This window comes from Carassius carassius, chromosome 47 (genome assembly GCF_963082965.1).
Source record: "Carassius carassius chromosome 47, fCarCar2.1, whole genome shotgun sequence".
In the NCBI taxonomy this organism is placed as follows: domain Eukaryota; kingdom Metazoa; phylum Chordata; class Actinopteri; order Cypriniformes; family Cyprinidae; genus Carassius; species Carassius carassius.
In genome coordinates this window covers 3525071-3534300 of record NC_081801.1, presented here as the reverse complement: position 1 = coordinate 3534300, position 9230 = coordinate 3525071, and the positions used below count along the sequence as shown (strand labels likewise).

At 36.7% G+C, this 9230-nt stretch overlaps 1 long non-coding RNA gene across 1 annotated transcript; it reads left to right on the top strand.

Moving 5' to 3' along the window:
* Positions 1–1790: 1790 nt before the first annotated feature.
* Positions 1791–8657, top strand: LOC132130784 (uncharacterized). The gene is made up of 3 exons (XR_009428777.1): positions 1791–2023; positions 3962–4089; positions 7951–8657. It is a non-coding gene; the product is annotated as an uncharacterized LOC132130784 (long non-coding RNA).
* The last annotated feature ends 573 nt before the right edge of the window (positions 8658–9230 follow it).

Genomic DNA, 9230 nt, shown 5'->3' with positions numbered 1-9230 from the left:
CATTCAAAACTCTCAATCAATGACTGTCTACTGAACATAGTGACCTCTCTCTCTCTCTCTTTCTCTCTCTCTAATTATGGGACAAATACAAAGATAAACAGTGATAAACTACCTCTGTTCCGGTCCCTAGTGAGTTCCCTAACTAGAGAACATTTTAGGCCATCATATGCACAAAAGCTGTTCCAAATTAGTAATAAATGATCAAATACAATGATTTTGGATGTATCTGTACAGATATGGCAATTTAAGAATATATCTATTCTTATGCTTATTAGAGTAACGCATTAGTTTGTTGAGTGATTTCAACATGTCGGCCATCATGAGGCCATATGACTTAAGGCTCATGTAAAGTGCATGTGATTTTAAACTGATTTTTCATTTGTTCACCGAAGCATTAAATGTATTTCACAATTAATGCTGTATAAAATCACCTTGTTTAAGAGATGTGCCTAATGAGCCGTTGTCCATGTTGGTCTATATTCTCACTGGAGCTGAAGAAGTGTGTTTTGTGTCAAATGAAGTGTGGGACAGTTAATCTCTTACCCGTGATGCATTCATCCTGTTTTATATTGATTTGTTTTGGACAGTCAGAAACACAAACACACACACACACACACACTCACACCAACAAGCTGATTGAGCAATGGCTGAGATCGATACGAGTTCAGTCATTCAGTCTGGAAGGAAACAGATCAATACAACAGTGGACATATTACATGTGGAGAAACACACACACACACACACACACACACACACATCATATCCCTAACCAATTCCGTTTAACATGAACCAAGACTTTAGTTTTTTCATTAACATCAAATTAGCTACAACAGCTACTAATACTACTATTCCACAAACACACACACACACACACACAGCTGCCCATAGTGCTCATAGTGAACCTGTGACCGTGTGAAATTATTCTAAGGTTTTTTGACCAAACATGAGCAGCGTCGAACATAAACACTCTAATGAGGCCTGTGTAAGAACAGCTGGTGAGCACAGCCACGTACACACACACACACACACACACACACACACACACTCTCTCACACAGACCCTCTCTAATGAGTCCCGTCTCAGAACTGTCACCTTGAACTCTGAAACGCCAGATGAGGAATCGCAGCAGAAGGGAATAAAGCATTTTTTAATTAATTATTTCACTGTTTCTTTCCCTTTCATAGTATTTATTTTAGTCTGCAGTGTGGAGTTCAGTCACAATTTTCAGAGCTTTTGAATGTTTTATTAACGTAAATTGAAGCGTTTTTAAGACAATATAAAGAACACAACGTATTAGCAGCACTTCAAAAACTGAAACTTCCAACCAATCTCCATTCATTTTTAATTCATTTTACAAAAGAAACGTGAAGCATCACTTTTAACATCGATAGAAAGTGAGGTGAGATGGAAAAAGTTAACTCTTTAGATGCAAACTACTCAAAATATTTTCTCAGTTGAAAATATGGTACAATTTATGTGATTCATATAATTTCTAACTGAATGTGACACAAAACATTTAACATTTTTCACATATTAGGCATACAAATAAGAGTGCGTATTTTTGAATATTATTGCCAAAAATATCAAAATGATTATTTGCCTACTAGAATTACACTTTATTTCTTTCACTATTCTATTTCTTTATGTTTTATTTAAAAAACGAAAAGAAAAGAAAAGAAAAAGGAGCGTATGGTTATGGTTAGTGTTACATAAGCAGTAAATAAAGATAAATGTGTAGTTAAGAAGAACACAAACCAGAAATAGCTGTTGTATGTCATCACGTCACTTTCTAAAAAACAGCAAACAAAGATCAAGACTGAAAGACGGAGAAAAGCATCATGGGCAAGATTGTTTTGCTTTTAAACTTTTCTGTAGTTGTGAGCTCCTTGAGCTGAGACTATATTCAACAGCATCTTTTTATCATTTCACAAGCTCATATGACTGATAAAACGGAGGAGTGACAAAGAGAGCGAAGAGGCACAGAGAAAACTTGAGAAATGACTGGGAGAACGACACTCTGAAGGTAAGAAATGTATCTGACAGATAGAGAGGCGCTGAGATTGTGTTGATAAGGTGATGGCGGGATTGTTTTTGGAGGAGTGCAGATGGAATGCTTGGAAGGGAAACAATGTGCAGTGCTGATCATGACTGTCAGGATTCTGTGTGTGCGTGTGTGTGTGTGTGTGTGTGTGTGTGTGGGACTCGTGCTCATTAGTAAAGAGGTTTAGGTTTAAACCTGTCAGTACAGGGTGACGGCAAACTCACCCACCCGCCCACAATCACACTGTCAGTTTAATGAAGAGAAAATACTCCTTACAAGAAAATGATAAAAATAGAGGAAGACCTACAAGATAAAAAAAATTATAAGAGCTCATCAGGGAGGCATATTAGCTAACACTACCTGTATGAGGAGTATTTTGATGTAATTCTAGTTTAAACATTATGCGTGTGTATATATATATGAGCTGGACCGCATACAGAAGGCAAAAGGGCCAACAAGTGCTAAGCATCTCTCGGGGAACTCCTTCAAGACTGTTGGAAGACCATTTCAGGTGACTACCTCTTGAAGCTCATCAAGAGAATGCCAAGAGTGTGCAAAGCAGTAATCAAAGCAAAAGGTGGCTACTTTGAAGAACCTACAATATGACATATTTTCAGTTGTTTCACACTTTTTTGTTATGTATATAATTCCATATATAATTCCACATGTGTTAATTCATAGTTTTGATGCCTTCAGTGTGAATCTACAATTTTCATAGTCATGAAAATAAAGAAAACTCTTTGAATGAGGTGTGTCCAAACTTTTGGTCTGTACTATATATATATATATATATATATATATATATATATATATATACATATATATATATATATATATATATATATATATTATGTATGTATGTGTGTGTGTGTTATTATATTATATATAATACTGTATTATTAAATATTTCATGTGTAATGATTATAATACAAATATTATAATTAGAATGTACTCATCCAATTAAAAAAATATAGGGTAATGATTCACATATATATATATATATATATATATTTTTTTTTTTAACTTGAGCTAATGGAAAATAATTAAGTTATTTTTCATTGGCTCAAGTTAAAAAATATAAATGTGAATCATTACACTAATTTTTTTTTTATTAGATGAATGAAAATGAAATTATAAGTTCATTTATTTCTTAGCAAAATATTAATGTATATTTAATTAATGACCTTATAATTGATTTGTTGTGACCTTATAATCGTGACATTTTATACAACTTATAATGTGCCACAATAATAAAGTATCATAAATTATTAAAATCCCATGCTAGGTGTACTGTGTTAACCTAACTGAGACTTGTTATAGCACTTATATATCATTGCTCTTTTTGTTGTTTTTGATTGCTTCCACCGTCCTCATCTGTAAGTCGCTTTGGATAAAAGCGTCTGCTAAATGATTAAATGTAAATGTATTTATATTTAATTAATTGTGAGTAATTAAAATGTTATCAATTAACAGCATAGTTCAAATCCATCCTATTTTTGTTCTGTGTTGCATTTGGTTATTGTCTATTCTTAGTTTGCTTGTTTCTTGATTCTTGTATGATTTCTTTTTTTGACGTGACATTTTTTTTAGGTCTTCATTTGTAACGAAGATCTCTTGAGTTTTCTGACAAAAAAAAAACAAGTGCAGTTTTTTGACAGAAGATACAAGGCAAGAAACTTAAAACTTGGAAGATGACATGACTAAACCTGACTTGACAGTACTATTAAAAGCTCATTAAAAGCTTGTTCATTTAACACTCTGCAATATGTAATTTTGTTCATCAACAACATTATAGACACTGAGGAGAGAGAGAGAGAGAACAGAAGTGAAGGTTTGTTGACCTCATGGTACATACATATCTCTTTTCTTCATTGTCCTCTCTGTCCTGCTTTCTACTAAAGCAAGTGTGTCTCATTTCAGGAGCTCAGTGCTATAAAGATCCCTTTAAGCAGTCTATCTGCTGCTGTGTCCTCTTTCTGTCCTCATTCACTCTCATGCTGAAGTGGAAATCATGGTCAGCATCCCCATCTGTGTGTGCTGAGGATCAGGTGGGCTGTTTGCTGCGATTAAACGTCTTCTAATCCTCCGGCTGCTCTTCTCCGAGCAAACAAACAGAGGAACAGAGCAGGAGGAAGAGTGTTTAGTTTTTTTTTTTTTTTTGAGTGGAGATGTTCAATGAATAGTTGGTTGATGATTAAACAGTTGAGCAAATTTGGAAATCCAATTTACGAAAGATATTTTAGATTTAGTCCGAGAGCTCTCAGTCCCTCCATTGAAACTGTGTGTACGGTCTACTGTTCATGTAAAGAAAGGTAAGAAAAACATCATCAAAGTAGTCCATGTGACATCAGAGGGTCAGTTAGAATATTTTGAAGCATCGAAAATACATTTTGGTCCAAAAATAACAAAAACTACGACTTTATTCAGCATTGTCTTCTCTTCCGTGTTTGTTGTCAATCTGTGTTCACGACTCCGCAGTGACATATGTATGCTGATGTAAGTCACTGAACAGACCCGGAAGAGAAGACAATGCTGAATAAAGTCGTAATTTTAGCTATTTTTGGACCAAAATGTATTTTCGATGCTTCAAAAAATTCCAACTGACCCTCTGATGTCACATGGACTACTTTGATGATGTTTTTCTTACCTTTCTGGACATGGACAGTAGACCGTACACACAGTTTCAATGGAGGGACTGAGAGCTCTCGGACTAAATCTAAAATATCTTAAACTGTGTTCCGAAGATGAACGGAGGTCTCACGGGTTTATAACGACATGAGGGTGAGTTATTAATGACATAATTTTCATTTTTGGGTGAACTATCCCTTTAAGTCATAAAAACAGTCTCTTGTTTTGAACGAATCTGTGACTTACACATACAGTCTCTTGCTGCATCCCTGAACATATTTGTGCTTTTGAACAAATCAGTTGAGTGAATCATTAAAAGACTGCTCATAGAGGCAGTCGCTTGTTACATTTGTTAATTAAATAATGTTTTTTAATAAATCGGTTTAATGAGTGATAAAGACGGTCCTTTGCTGCCACCTACTGGCATATCGATGTTAGGTTCGGTGTTTCTCCAACAACAAACCTTGGGTGACTTCAGAACTCAAAGCCCTGCTGAATGAAAAGAAAAGACTTTTTAAATCTGGGGGAAAAGAAGAGTTGAAGACGGTCCAAAAACAACTAAGATGGGAGATTAGGAAAGGAAAAGACAGTTACAGGAAGAAGTTGGAGTCACGCCTCCAACAAAACAACATAAGGGAGGTTTGGAGGGGTCTGAAAACCATCTCTGGTCAGAACAAAGTCAGTGGCAGAGGCTTTGTTTCTGGTGACTGTGACAGGGCAAATGAATTAAATCTTTTTTTCAATAGATTTGATTCTACCCCCTCTCCTCCCACCTCCAACCAGACTTCAGACCTGTCGGGAGCTTCTATACCTCCCTCTAGCAGCCTCTCTCTGACAGTCAATCAGGTGAGGATGGAGCTAAAAAAGATCAAGGCAAGAAAGGCACCGGGCCCGGATGGAATCTGCCCCAGAATGCTTAAAGATTGTGCAGATCAGCTCAGCGAAGTCATCCTGCACATCTTCAACTTGAGCCTGAGTCTGGAGCGAGTTCCAGTTCTTTGGAAGACTTTGTGTGTTGTTCCAGTTCCAAAAACTGCACATCCCAGGGAGCCCAATCACTTCAGACCAGTTGCCTTAACTTCACACCTGTTGAAGACCTTGGAGAGGATTGTACTACGACATCTGAGAACCGTGGTGAGTTCAGAACTGGATCCCCTACAGTTCGCTTACCAACCAGGCATAGGGGTGGAGGATGCCATCATCTATCTTTCACACAGAGCACTGTCACATCTGGAGAGCACTGTGAGGGTCATGTTTTTTTATTTTTCCAGTGCTTTCAATACAATTCAACCATCACTGCTCTGGGAGAAGCTATTGGGGGCTGGTGTTGACCAACACCTGTCTGCATGGACCATCAGTTACCTCACGGACAGACCACAGTATGTGAGGCTCCAGGACTGTGTGTCTGATGTGGTGATGAGCAGCACAGGAGCACCACAGGGGACAGTGCTTGATCCTTTTCTCTACACCCTGTATACAGCAGACTTCAGGTATAACACAAGCAGCTGTCACATGCAGAAGTTCTCAGACGATACTGCCATTGTTGGGAGGGTTGCAGAGGAGAATGACCAGGAGTACCGGGAGGTCATCGGGGATTTTGTCAACTGGTGTGAGTTAAACCATTTTCACATCAACACCAGCAAGACTAAGGAGATGGTAGTTGACTTTCGCCAGAGGCCACCTGGTGCTACACCGGTGAACATCCAGGGTGTTGACATTGAGATGGTGGAGACATACAAATACCTGGGTGTTCACCTTAACAAGAAACTAGACTGGTCCACAAACACAGATGTCCTGTACAAGAAGGGCCAAAGCCATCTCCACCTGCTGAGGAGGCTGAGTTCTTTCGGTGTGTGCAGGTCTCTGTTAAAAACTTTTTATGACTCTGTGGTGGCATCTGCAATATTTTATGCAGTAGTATGCTGGGGAGCTGGGAGTACAGAAAGGGACAGGAAAAAGCTTAATAAACTGGTGAAGAAGGCTAGCTCTGTTCTGGTCTGCCCTCTGGACACCATAGAGGAGGTGGGGGAGAGGAGGATGTTAGCCAGGTTGACATCTATTATGGGCAACACTTCTCACCCCCTGCATGAGACTGTGAGCTCCTTGAGCAGCTCCTTCAGTAGCAGACTGCTGCACCCTCAGTGTAAGAAGGAGCGCTTCCGCAGGTCCTTTGTTCCAGCAGCAGTCAGACTTTTTAATGCAACATCATAATGCAGCACTGCAAGCTGCTTCTGAATTTTAAGTAGCACCGGACAATTATTCTGCATTATGTGTATTTCTTTATCTATGTATTACGTGTGTCACCTACAATTGTGCAATATGTAACCTTCGTTCATTTACATTATACTTATTTGTATAATTGTATATTTGTATTTATATACTGTCTGTTTACATAAGGTTGGTTATTTTGTGAATACAGTTGTTCTCTAATCATCATTATTACTGTTATTGTAACCACTCTTATTCTATTCTATTATATTACATTTTTTATTTTTGAGCTGCTGTAACACAGAAATTTCCCCAATGTGGGATTAATAAAGTCTATCAATCAATCAATCAATTACTTGCAGAAATAGTCACTGACAATGTGATACAATTAGAAAAAAATAATCAAATGATAATCCAGCATCTAGCATAGCATTCTTGATGAAGTGTGCCTGACTGAACAGTATTTCATCCAAAAATATTGTAAAAACAGTAATATCGGGACATTTTTTTTACAATTCAAAGTAACTTTTTGTGTTAGAATATGTTTTAAATTGTAATTTATTCCTGTGATCAAAGCTGTATTTTCGGCATCATTCCTCCAGTCTTCAGTGTCACATGATCTTCAGAAATTATTCTGACATACTGATTTACTGCTCAAGAAACATTTCTGATTATCACCAATGTTGAAAACAGTTGTGCTGCCTATTGTTTTTGTTGAAAGGTGGGGAAAGCATAGTTTTTTTTTACGTTTTTCTGAAATATAGAAAGTTCAAAAGAATTTAATTGATTTGAAATAGAAATCTTTTGTAAAATTATGGCTTTATGTCTCTTAATGTCTTTACTGTCACTTTTGATCAATGCATCCTTGCTTTTTTTCCTAAACGTACTGACTTCAAACATTTGAATGCTAGTTTATGTATATAGTTTAATATTATATATTCAGTATCAGATATCAGGCTTTTACTAGAACCATTATGCTATGACTCTGACCGGCTTCTTTGACCTGTTTTCATTTTTTACTGTCAAAACTCACTCATCAGGTTAATTCAGGATTGTTTTTTGCCTTGTTTCAGAGCTGTGATCAAGACAAACTCCCTTTCGTCTCTCATCTTCTGATGATGCAATTTCTCCATGACACAAAGAGCCTTCAGTTTTCATCAAGAGATCTTTCACTCCGTGAGGAGCTATTGTTGTACGACATGACAGCAACAGGAGAAGGAAGAGGAGATGACACCTCATCTGCAGATGAATAATTAAAAAACAGATTGATCAAAGTGGGGCCAAACGCACCCTTTCATTCACCTGTCATTAACGCCAAGATTGGCTTCTGGAATAATTCATCTTTTTGTTCTCTGGCTGCTTAACATGGACGTTGATTTTCTTGCTCCAGGGCTCATCAGAATGTCGTATTAGGATCCTTAAAAGCAACTTGATCCTCTTGATAGCAGCTGCAGTGAGATCACATCCCTCTGCTTCATCTCACGTTGTTTCCTGCCTTTGCAGACTTTGACTTTGAAAGTTCAGCAATGCAGCATTAGGATTCTCAGCCCATCCGCTTCATTCTACTGTGTTAAGGAATGAGACGAGAGCGTGTGCATGTATAAGTGAAAATGTGTGTGTGAACTGGTTTTACTATTCTCAACAACTTTATTATTAATTTTTTTTAATTGACTTGATAATGTCCAGAAAATAAGTATTTATTAATAACTTCTAAATGTACTTCCAGTGGACCCTAAATTAAAATTCAAGGTGACTTTTAAAATGAAGAATGTATTTTATTGTACTATCAATATTTTTGATAGTGACTTTTTCATATGCAGATAGATAGATTCTGAATTTTTTGTATATTTTTAGTTAACAATAACAACACTGTCCAAGTTTTAGTATTTTTTCTATAATTCAGCTTAAAATAGTTAATTTCAGTTTTTTTCATTTCAAGGCTACATTTCGAACATATTTCATCCCAAAATCTAATATAAAAAAGAAATATTTAGCATAAAGAAAATTAGATATTTGAAGATTTATTGTGCATTGCTTTATTATTCTTCATGCCATTCCTTTATTACAGTTTTTCTCGATTGGTTTGGCTTATTTCTTGAAACCGAGATGACATTCTCAAAACCATAAGGTTCTTTGGCCAAACAGTCTTACAGTTCTGCTCAACATTATAGCTCACTAGCAAAATCAAATATCTTTCCCCAAACTCTTCTTCCATGCTTCAAAAGCAGATTCCTTTCCCATATAAAAGGTCAGTACAGTCAAAATAGCACAGATCCTTCTCAATTGCCTTGGCACATGTGCATTCATTTAGTGCTTTTGTCAAAATAACCTGGATGGTTTAGCACAACACCAT